The sequence below is a fragment of the Dipteris shenzhenensis genome, chromosome 16 (genome assembly GCF_047967505.1).
Source record: "Dipteris shenzhenensis isolate YYH24624 ecotype China chromosome 16, Dip_SZ_1.0, whole genome shotgun sequence".
NCBI lineage: Eukaryota > Viridiplantae > Streptophyta > Polypodiopsida > Gleicheniales > Dipteridaceae > Dipteris > Dipteris shenzhenensis.
Window position 1 is genome coordinate 53,974,699 of NC_141611.1, and position 12,767 is coordinate 53,987,465.

The following is a 12,767-nucleotide window of genomic DNA, read 5'->3' on the forward strand; positions in this document are numbered from 1 at the left end:
GCATAAGCTTCTCTCATTCTCTATTTCCACATAAGCTCATGCATAAGCATAAGCTTATGCGGAAACTTAAGCATAAGCTCATGCTCGTGCATGAGCATAAGCATGAGCTTATGCTTATGCTTATGCTTAAGCATAAGCATAAGCATAAGCTCATGCTTATGCTCATGCGAAAATAGAGAAGGAGCTTATGCAGAAATAGAGAATGAGTTTCCGCATAAGCTTCTCTCATTCTCTATTTCCGCATAAGCTCATGCATAAGCATGAGCTCATGCTTATGCTTCTCTCATTCTCTATTTCCGCATAAGCTCATGCATAAGCATAAGCTTATGCAGAACTAGAGAATGAGCTTATGCGGAAATAGAGAATGAGAGAAGCTTCTCTCATTCTCTATTTTCGCATAAGCTCATGCATAAGAGAAAGCTTGTGCGGAAATAGAGAAATAAAGAAGGGGGAAAGCTTATGAGAATGAGAGAAGGGGGAAAGAGATGAGGGGGAAATGAGAGAAGGGGGAAATAGAGTGGAAAATAGAGAATGAGCTTATGCGGAAATAGAGAATGAGATCCGCATAAGCTTCTCTCATTCTCTATTTCCGCATAAGCTCATGCATAAGCATAAGCTTATGCGGAAACTTAAGCATAAGTTCATGCTCATGCATGAACTTAAGCATGAGCTTATGGTTATGCTTATGCTTATTATGCATAAGCATAAGCATAAGCTCATGCTTATGCTCATGCGGAAATAGAGAAGGAGCTTATGCGGAAATAGAGAATGAGTTTCTGCATAAGCTTCTCTCATTCTCTATTTCCGCATAAGCTCATGCATAAGCATAAGCTTATGCGGAAACTTAAGCATAAGCTCATGCTCATGCTTATGCTTATGCTCATGCTTATGCTTATGCTTATGCTCATGCATGAGCTTATGCTTATGCTTATGCATAAGCGGACGAAGGGTATCGAGATACGTCTCCCGAATACGTATTGATTTCCTCCACCTAAACGAGAGATGCTCATGCGGAAATAGAGAAGGAGCTTATGCGGAAATAGAGAATGAGTTTCCGCATAAGCTTATGCGGAAATAGAGAAGGGGGAAAGAGAGAATGCGGAATTAGAGAATGAGTTTCCGCATAAGCTTATGCGGAAATAGAGAATGAGTTTCCGCATAAGCTCATGCTTATGCTCATGCGGAAATAGAGAAATAAAGAAGGGGGAAAGCTTATGCGAATGAGAGAAGGGGGAAAGAGATGAGGGGAGTTTTCGCATAAGCTTCTCTCATTCTCTATTCCTGCATAAGCTCATGCATAAGCATGAGCTTATGCGGAAATAGAGATGAGCTTATGCGGAAATAGAGAATGAGAGAAGCAATGAGAGAAGCTTATGCTTCTCTCATTCTCTATTTCCGCATAAGCTCATGCATAAATAAATAGAGAATGAGCTTATGCGGAAATAAAGAATGAGCTTCTCTCATTCTCTATTTCCGCATAAGCTCATGCTGATGCATAAGCTTATGTTGAAATAGAGAAATAAAGAAGGGGGAAACTTAAGCATAACCTCATGCTCATGCATGAGCATAAGGATGAGCTTATGCTTATGCTTATGCTTATGCTTAAGCATAAGCATAAGCATAAGCTCATGCTTATGCTCATGCATGAGCATGAGCTTATGCGAATGAGAGAAGGGGGAAATAGAGAAGGGGGAATGAGAGAAGCATAAGCATAAGAGAATATTATGCTTATGCTTAAGCATTAGCATAAGCATAAGCTCATGCTTATGCTCATGCATGAGCATGAGCTTATGCGAATGAGAGAAGGGGGAAATAGAGAAGGGGGAAAGAGAGAAGGGGGAATGAGAGAAGCATAAGCATAAGAGAATAAGAGGGGAGGGAAAGGAAATAGAGAATAAGAGGGAAAGGAAAGAGAGAAGGGAAAAGAGATGAGGGGGAAATAGAGAAGGGGGAAAGAGAGAATAAGAGAAGAGGGAAAAAAGAGAAGGGGGAAAAAAGAGAATAAGAGAAGGGGGAAGAAGGAAAGAGTGGGAGGGGAAGAGAGGGTTCCTACGCCCATCACTGCAGCTAGCGCTTAAGGCGCTAGCTGCAGGCCAATGCAAATAACAAAAATAATAAATGGAAAAAAGAGGAAGCACTTACCTGAAATAGTATGTCCCGCTCGGTGTAGTGGACTGGCCCTACAAAAGAGAGAAAACAACCCATTTTTTCAAATAAGATGTTAGTGGAAGGAGGAGATTACAAAAGCAACTTCTTGAAGGGAGGAGATTGAGGAGACAAGGAAAGGAGGAGATTGAGGAGACAAGGAGAAAGAGAAGGAAGAGAAATACAGAAAAAAGAGGTGAGTTTTCTTTCTTTCTTGAAATCTCGTTTTTTGTTTCAATCCTTTCAAAACAAGCATGAAAACTAGTTTACAGGTTTAGCAATACAAGAAGAAACACTCACAAAACTAAAGCTAACAAGCAAACAACCTACATTGTTGAAACAAACTCACCTCTTGAAGAACTTTCTTTCAAGAAACCAAAGAGGGAAAAGGATAGAGAGGGAGTACAAGAGGTAGGAGAAGGGTGAGGAGTAGAAAATAGAGTGGGAGGTTGCTTAGAATAGGTGGGAGGTCGTCGAAAATAGGTGGGAGGAGATTTTGGGTTGCTTACTTGAGAGATGAGGGAATGGTATGAACAAAATGCCGTGCGTTTAGCGTTTCGGGTTTTAACCCACAGCGTCGCTATATAGCGACGCTAATCTGTCGCTATATATAGCGATGCTATAGCGACGGAACAGAGGAAAGCGTCGCTATATAGTGACACTTACTGTCACTTTTTTGATGTGGCATCAAGAGAAGCTCAAACATGCTATTTTATAATTGTCAATATCTCCTCTTCATGCTTATGTTGTGATTTTATAAGTGTAGATGGAAGGGACGAGTGGAAGCTCGTCCGATGATGCGCCAATGCTCGGGAGCACGAAGTGGCTTACGGAGAGGTTATACTGTCATTGCACTCATTGCAAGCGAGAAGTACGACATCAACGTTGTATTATCATGCGCCACTTGCGGATGTATGGGGAGGAGCCGGAACCAGTACCCCCCGTTGGTGTTGCACATGTTGATGGATCATCGGTAAGTCAAAGCTATTTAAGTTCGCAATCTTATTGTATGCCAGGAAATAGAAGATCTTATATTTACACGAAATCTTAAAACAGGATGAGGAGGGTGACGAGGGTACACATATACCTTCTCACTTTCAGCAAGACTATAGTCTCCCGGATGACGACGAGGGTATGGTCGACATGATGGATTCCATTTTTAGGGGCACTACATCCCATGTACACGTGATGTCAGAGTCTGAGGTCAAAATGCGAGAGTTGCAATCAACACAATTGTACGAGGGTGCTAGGATGTCTAAACTACATGCTTGTCTCTCAATCTTGAATCTACAAGTACAGCATGGGTGGTCGGATACAAGTGTCTCGGCCTTAATGAGGTTAGCCCTTGCATTAATTTGACTCATTATTTGGATATTGTTTGTTTTGAGAATCATCATTTGGATAGTGTCTTTTTCATAGGTTGCTCCAGAAGATGTTGCCTGCACCAAATACCATGCCCGCATCAAGAGATGAAGCGAAAAAGATGCTAACAACGGTGGGTATGGATTATGATACCATCCATGCTTGCCGTAATGATTGTATTCTCTTTCGTCATGAGCATGGAGATTTGGCTAGTTGTCCAAAGTGTGGGGAACAACGATATAGAGATGACTTGCAGGGTGAGCGGATACCGGTAAAGGTCTTAAGACACTTTCCCATCATTGCAAGAATACAACAGTACATGTTTCGATGCAAATCCATAGCGGAGTTGATGACATGGCATGCATCTCATCGGTCCACTGAACACACATTAAGGATTCCCGTAGATTGTGCAGCTTGGAAGCACATAGATAATCAGTGGACAGACTTTGCGAGGGAGCCACGCAACTTACATCTTGGGCTAGCCATGACGGCGTGAATCCTTTCGGGTTACGCTCGACATCTTGGTCGACATGGCCCATAGTCGTGGTGAATTACAATATCCCACCATGGCTAACAATAAAAAAGGGACACCTCATGCTTGCACTACTTGTGCCAGGAAAGTACAAGGCAAAAAACATGGACGTGTACATGGCACCTTTGATAGAGGAGTTATAGATATTATGGAGAGGAGTGCAGGTCTTTGATATTTCCAGAGCTCCTAGACATACCAATGATATTTTGGTTAGGGGTATCTTGATGTGGACCATGCATGACTACCCAGGATATGGAGAGTGCGCAGGTACGTGGTTGTGTCTTTACATGTACAATGAGGGATTATGCTTTTTTTACTCTCTTTTGCACGCATGTCTTGTACTAACACATTCATGCACGCGTGCAGGACTTGTTACAAGTGGGTACCATGCTTGTCCTGTTTGTGGACCGGCTCTGAAATCGCTTGCATGCTACTCCAAACATATGAGGAAAAATGTTTATGAAGGTCATGCTCGATACCTTCCGCTCGACCATCTCGCACGTGGAGGTCAGCTTGATCCACCACCATCATATTTGAAGGCAAGTGATTGGATTCAAGATTGGAGGGCGAATGGAAAGGAACCTCCTCCTGGTATGAAGAGGCTATCGATCTTTCACGAGCTTCCTTATTGGGGTCAGTTACAAATCAATCATCTCTTGGATCCCATGCATATCTTCAAGAATGTGGGGGCTACTATTTGGGCACACTTGGTTGGTTCCAAGGACTCGAGAGGAGTGCGAGAAGACTTGCGTGCTATGAATAGGATGTCTCGTTTGTGGCCCCAAGTGCATGCTTCGGGAAAAGTTGTCCTCCCGAAAGCAACGTGGATCCTCTCTACGAGGGAGGAGGCAGCGGTCAAGGCAGACATTGCCTCTTTTCAAACACCGACAGGGTACATGCGTTGCTTAAAAGGAGCATTTTCAAAGGACAATAAGCTTAGTGGCCTCAAGTCCCATGATTGGCACAAGGTCTTACAGGTATTCTAAGTAGAATTAGTGTACCGATAATAGTGATGCGTTAGAGTAATTATTATTATGTTATATTGTTGACATGACTTCATTGTTGCTTTGATAGTTCATCCTCCCAATTACAATAAAAGGGTGCTTACAAGAAGATGTTAGAAATGCTATATTCAAGATCTGTGGTATTGTGAGGTATGCTTACTATCAAATCGCATTATGTATTTTCTTCATGGACATGTGAAATAGGTGGATATCTCAAATATCTTACATATGCATGGACATGTGAAATAGGTGGATATCTCAAAAAGAGATCTCTATATCGAGCATCGAGAAGGCTAGGGTGGAATCCATCAAAGCCGTATGCTTGCTTGAGAAGCACTTTCCCTTGAGCATTATGACAACTCAAGTCCACTTGCTTGTGCACATAGTTGATGAGGTGGCTATAGCAGGTACCGTTCATAGTCGATGGATGTTTTTTCTCGAGCAGTTTATGAAAACTTTAAAGGGGTTTGTAAGACAAAGAGTAAGACCGGAAGCAAGCATGGCAGAGGGATGGCTTGTGCAAGAGTCATTAGTATATATCACAGAGTTTCTTGCATCCACGGATCCTGATATGCCGCAAGCTTGGCACAACAAGAATGATGATCGCATCGTTGGCGAGGTTCCCCAAGGAAAAGGGATTGAAAGAAAGATGAGCGAAGAGCAAATGGAGAAATTCAATAAGTTTTGTATCCTCAATAGCCCTGAGATGAAGAAGTGGATTGAGAGATATGAAGTGGCCAAAGTAGAAAGAATAAATGCAAGGACGAGATTCAGAGTAATGTACAGGCGATCACAACCATATCCACGAGATCTGGCTCTTCTCCCTACTCACATGTCACTTGATTGGCTACAACTGGCTCTACGTAAAGCCGAACGTGATGGAGAGACAATAAACGAGCGCGAGCGAGAGTTATCATCTGGATGTATGGTGCATGTAAGTTTCTTATCTCTTGACGTAATTAAGTAATTATTTGTGGCAATATATGCTATAAAATAGGTGCATCTTCATTGTTTTAATGATGCTCTTTTACAGTACAAAAAGTACAGTGCATTATGGTCATATGGACGACATTTTTCACGTGGAACGCATCGATTCAAAGAGAGTCACGTATGATTGTGGAGTCATGGCTAACTTCACACAAGATAGCCGAGCAAGTGCTTCGGATACCAATCTTCTCTCCTCACAGTTGGATTATTGTGGAACCATATACGCGACATCTATGAAATTGATTTTAGATGATTTACTATTTTCAATCTTGATGTCAAATGGTTTAGAACTACTCACAACGGTCCCCATGCGACAGTGAGAAAAGATAGTAGCGGTCTCTTTGCAATAGACTCCACCAAACATTGGACCGATGAAAGTGATACTTTTGTTCTTCCCGAGCACTGTGAGCAGGTGCATACTAATGATTTAATTAGTCGAAGCTTTCGTTTTTAAAGTCCATTGATATATATATAATTGACGACATTTGGCACCCATCTTCAATATAGGTGGTTTTTCATCCGGATCGTTCTGATCCAAGATGGTGGTACGTGATCCAAGTTGCACCACGAAGTAAGCAAATTTTTGAAGATCGAGATGTGGATATGGAGATGCCACTACCAATGCCGGATCCAATTGATGAATCTAGCGAAGAAGATGTAGATTACCATATGAGCCAAGAGGAAGATGCGCATAATGACATCGCACGGGAGGAGGATGGAGATCACGATATTGATGAAGAAGACAACAATCATCAAGATCAATCACCACACTTAAGCTTTATTGAAGAAGATGATCAAATACCTTTAGGTGAACGTATGATGCTAGAGTACGATGATGATATAGGAGATCAACTCGGTATAGAGTTGGAGATAGACTTGCTTGGCGCCTTAGACTTGGCTCAAGATGAAACAGTTGATGTAAATGCTCTTATTTGATTTTTCTCATCTCAAACTTGGACATGAATATATGAGCTTCAAAGGCTTGATGTACATGCTCTCATTTTTTTATTCTCTATGAGTTCAAATATGTATGAAAATTTAAAAAAATTTGTCATTGGAAAAAACTAACTTTTAAGGCCTATTAAAAAAAAAAACACCTCTGTAAAAACGTCGCTATAATATTTTGTATCAGTGTCGCTATATAGCGACTTTCAGCAACAGTCGCTATATAGTGACGATTTACGAAACCCGCTTTTTATACCGACGATTAACGCTAAACGTCGGTACGTAAACATCGCAAAAGGATCCGTGTGTAGTAGTGGGTGATCAGATGGTGCCTTCTCGATGACAAGGGGGTGCTTGCCATCCAAGATCTGTTTCACCCACTTTAGGAATGACTTATGCCATTGTGATTCTACAAGCTTGTCTTCATCTTCTTGCTTTTCTTCATCAAACCTCCCAATCATCATTGGGAGTTGTTGGTCTACTGTTGGTGGCTATGTTGGATGGATATCCAGCTCTTGGTTGTCAAGAAAGGATGTCTCCTCTTCCATGTGATGCGATTGCTTAGCAAATAGCACATCTCAACTAAAAAACACCTTCTTAATCATAGGATTATAGAGGTGGTAAACCTTTGCCTCTTCAATGTACCCCCACTTATGACTCTTCAAATCCCATTCGGTCCTATTTTCATCTAGTACATAACCATAACAATCACTTCCAAAATTTGTGAAATGCATAACTAGAGGTCTCTTACCGATTAGGCTTGTTGTGGAGTCATCCCTTTTACATCTTTGGTGTAGCTATAATTAAGAATATACACAGCAGTGTTTGTTACTTCAGCCCAAAATGTCTTTGGCAGGTTCTTCACTTTCATCATACTCCTCACCATATTGCAATCACATGATTCTTATGCTCCACTACTCCATTCTATTGTGATGTATGGGCAAGGGGATTCTACCACTTGATTTCGTGACTCTTGCACTAATTCTCAAATTCATTCTATGTGAACTTACGACCTCTATATGATCTCAGCATCTTCAACTTCTTTCTAGATTCATTTTGAACCATTGCATGCCATTCTTTTAATTTACCAAAGGCCTGGTCCTTTGTCTTCAAGAAGTACATTGTTAACATCCACAAAGTACAACTGCCAAATGCAGGGTAATTAATGAGTAAAGGTAACCAAGCCGAATGATCTACTTCAATAGGACAAGCTCAAGGGAGTTTGATACCCTCGGGGGGGTCACTATGTATAAACCCTCTATACCACGTGCGTTCAAGGCCTATTTCTAAAATCCCTTATCTGTAAATTTTTCATTAATAAAATGTACCCCTTTTCTATACAAATCTGTAAATTTTTCCCAAAACTATTTTAAATAGTCCCTTATGTATATTTATTTCTGTAAAATTTAGAAATAAAAAATATCCTTCTGTTGAACTCACGTGATAGGGTTACATATGATGAGTGACCCCCCCGAGTTGATACCCAAACACACCAAGGTCAATGATTATAAGCAATGTGCACACAGAAGGAGTATAGCTCAAACTTAGGGAGTTTGATCCCCAAATACCCTAAGCCCCCACCCCAAAGTCCAAGGATCCAAAGATTCCAAGCAATGTGCATAGGCTGTAGGTTCCAGCTGGCCCAACCCAGAACAAGGAGGTGAACAAACAAGGAGATGCACACTTCTGGGCCACGAAGAGTGTATGCAACTTGCACTTTTTAGCTCCTAAGTAGAAAAATTTGAATCCGTGATTCAAAAAATTTGGAAAAATTGATCGAATGATTCGAATGGAAGAAAAAATCGATTTAAAAAGTGGTGACATGTCACGTTTTTTAGATAAATCACCACATCATCTCCACATATTCGTACGAATATATTTTCTTTGTACAAATAGGTATTTCATACAAATAAACCTATATCAGGATGAATATGCTACTACATTTTTACATATAAGCTCACTGTTTGCCAATGTCTCTTATCTCACGCTTCGTTCCCCAACCGAGCATAAGAGATCAAACAAGGAAAAGAAGAAGAAAGGTCCTCAAGGTTGTGAAAGCAATCTAGAAGGTTCGAAATAAGATGGATTTTTTGTTAGGGAGCTTTAGGATCTTTTGTGAGGTTTTTGGTTTTGGTCTTTGTTCTTTTATTTGTGGGAGTTCTAGGTTCTCTTTATTGAGTTCCTTCGATCTCTTGTAATAAAAATATTTTAGATATTTATGTGTTTGGAATTTGTTTGTGGGAGTTCTAGGATCTCCTTGTTGAGTTCCTTAGATCTCTTGTGAGATAAATTTATTTGTGAGAGTTTGAGGATCTCCTTGTTGAGTTCCTTAGATATCTTGTGAGAAATGTGCTTGTTTTCGTGTGTATGAAATTTGTTTGTGGGAGTTCTAAGATCTCCTTGTTGAGTTTCTTAGATCTCATGTGGATAGATTTTTGTATATGTGAGTTCCTTAGATCTCTTGTGAGAAATGGGCTTCTTTTTGTGTCTATGAAATTATGAAATTTGTTTGTGAGAGTTCTAGGATGTCCATGTTGAGTTCCTTAGATCTCTTGTGAGGATTTTTGTACGTGGGAGTTCTAGGATCTCCTTGTTGAGTTCCTTAGATCTCTTATAAGAAATGGGCTTGTTTTTGTATCTATGAAACTATGAAATTTGTTTCTGGGAGTTCTAGGATCTCCTTGTTGAGTTCCTTAGATCTCTTGTGAGGATTTTTGTATGTGGGAGCTCTAGGATCTCCTTGTTGAGTTCCTTAGATCTCTTGTGAGAAATGGTCTTGCTTTCATGTCTATGAAATTATGAAATTTGTTTGTGGGAATTCTAGGATCTCCCTATTGAGTTCCTTAGATATCTTGTGAGAATTTTTGTATGTGGGAGTTCTAGGATCTCCTCGTTGAGTTCCCTAGATCTCTTGTGAGAAATATTATTTTATTTTGTGTTTATATTCTCACACTTTCTTTGAGTGAAAATTTAATATTCTTTCAATAGAATGTGAAAGAATACAAAGAGTTTTAAAGTGTATGAATTGAAAGTTTTAAAAGTTATTAGAAGAGTTCTCTCATTCTTACACTTTCTTTTGAATGAATATTTAATATTCTTTCAATTAATGTGAATGAATGATTCTCAATTTGAGTGTATTCTTTTTATAAAAAAATATTCATCTCTCTTTTTATTACTCAATTCTTTCACTTTGTTTTGAATGAATATATAATATTCTTTCAATAGAATGTGAATGAATAATTTTCAATTTGAGTATATTCTTTCAATAGAAATGAATCAATGTCTTAATTTTTATTACTTATTCTTATAGTTTCTTTTAAATGAATATTTTATATTCTTTTAAAAGAGCGTGATTGAATGACAATTAATATATTGCATGCTTGAATGTGTTTTTCAAAGGATATGTGTTGTTTTTTATAAAATGTGTATTGCAGTATGTTTCTATTGTATACTCAAATTAGTTTTTTTGCATTTTGTTTTTGGCAACTTCAAAAGCATGGTGCGTGGCAAGATTTGGTCATATGTGACAAAGATACGAAAAGTACATGCCTCAGTTTTTTTCTTGCAGTGTAAATATTGTGGACACAAGTTCACAGGCGGTTCTACTCGCACCAAGCAACATTTTCTCGGAATAGGCAGTGACGTTGGAGCTTGCACATGCACTCCGTATAATGTTCTTCTGTTATGCAAATTGTATTTAGAGAAAGTGAAGAAAGTGGTTAATCTGACCTTAATAAGAAATTGTTAAAATCAACAAGATGTGAGCATTGAGGTTGATGAGATGATTGAAGGAGAAGCACCAATAAATGCAAGGAGTGTATCCATACATAAAGGTTATGTAGATACACTAGCAAGTGGGTTGTAGGTGAGTTTTAATGCGACTAATGCCTATCAGGTAAAGAAGAGAAAAAAGGGAGAACAATCTTCTATGGAGGATGGATTTCTTTGACAACAAGTGCATGAAGAGACTTAAGATGGACAGAAGCATTTGTTAAAAATGGTATACCATTCAATGTCATGAAAGATGACATGTTTCGTAATGCCTTGAAATCATGTGCTAGACCAGAATTTATTTTGCCAGATTATAATACAATGCGTACGAATCATCTTGATAGAGTCAAAAAAACTATGGCGGAATGCTTGAAAAATCCTAAATGAATGAATTGTATGCCATTATCTTGTAATAATAAAAGCCAATCACCGCATTAATATCCTAGTGTATAAACAACCACCTCGTTGGTGACCACTTATCCTACATTACTGTCATGTTATCCTAAAATAGATCATATTGTTGCAATGTGCTATACTAAAACAGTCCCCTTTGGGCTAGTTCTCTTTATCTATTGTCAAATTTCAGCCACCAGGTTAGTGACCACAAATCCTTAACGAATGATTTCATCTTGTAATAATAGAAGCAAACCACCGTGCTAGTGGTGGTTAATCCTCGGGGGGGTCACTCATCATATGTAACCCTATCACGTGAGTTCAACAGAAGGATATTTTTTATTTCTAAAATTTACAGAAATAAATATACATAAGGGACTATTTAAAATAGTTTTGGAAAAAATTTACAGATTTGTATAGAAAAGGGGTACATTTTATTAATGAAAAAATTTACAGATAAGGGATTTTAAATATAGGCCTTGAACGCACGTGATATAGAGGGTTTATACATAGTGACCCCCCTGAGGGTTAATCCTAGTGTGCAACCAACCACCATGGTGGTGGCAGTTAATCCCAGTGTCCAACCAACATCTGAGCTGCAAACAGTCAATGCTATACTGAAATGAATTGCATTGCTCCAAAGTGCTATCCTAAAACAAATACATTGCCCAAGTAAACTTTGAAGAATATTAATACTTCAATAGATTACATACAGATTACATAGATTACATCTCAAAGACTCCTTTCCTTTAGGGGGCTAGTTCCACATTGCAAGCTTAGCCCTCCTTGCTCTTTTCCTAAAGGGGGTTGGTTCCTCCCTTCAGGGGGCCGGCCTCTCCCTTCATGTCGCTTCCTCTTTCCTTAGTTTTAGCTCCCTGTTTGTAGGCTTGGCCCTTCTTACTCCTTTCTTGAAGAGGGATGGTTCCTCCCTTCAAGCTCCTTTTCTTCGTAGTCAAGCTTAGGCTTGGGCTTCTTCCATTCAAACTCCTTGTCTTTTGCAATTTTTACATGGGCAATGGCACCTTACATAGTTTAGACATGCTAAGCTTGCAGCCACAAATGCCCCAAAGCAAAAAACATGCACAGGGTGGTAGCATGAAGGCCATCGGATTATATAGTCATCTATGATGTGGGTCTTGTAGCAAATAGAGCATTTTAGACCCTACTGCATAACATGATAGGCATCATCCAATTTAACTATTGTGACTGTTAATACCAAAGTGTGACTCTGTACCTAAAGAAGTTGCTTCTTGATTCCTTCCTCCCTCATCCTAAGGTTGCAGATGTCATCCTTCAGCTGCTCCTCTCTTGGCTCACTCCATGCAAGAGTTTCATATGATTCCCTTGGCATCTCTTTAAGCTACTTAAATTGATCAATAGCATCAAGATGGGCTATTTCTGAGACTTCCACTCTAGTTTGGACCTCTCTCACCCAATGGACTGCTTTTAAAAACTTTCAAAAGCCGCTACAAGGTCGTGCATAAGCTTATCATAATCTTGTTGCAGGGTCTTGTGCCTATCTTTCCAAAATTGCAAAAGTGGTTCTAGATAACAAGTTCTACTATCGTTGTTGGAACTTGCTCCATCAGGGCTGCTCTCTGCATCCTTTCTAGCCTACAGAGCTACCT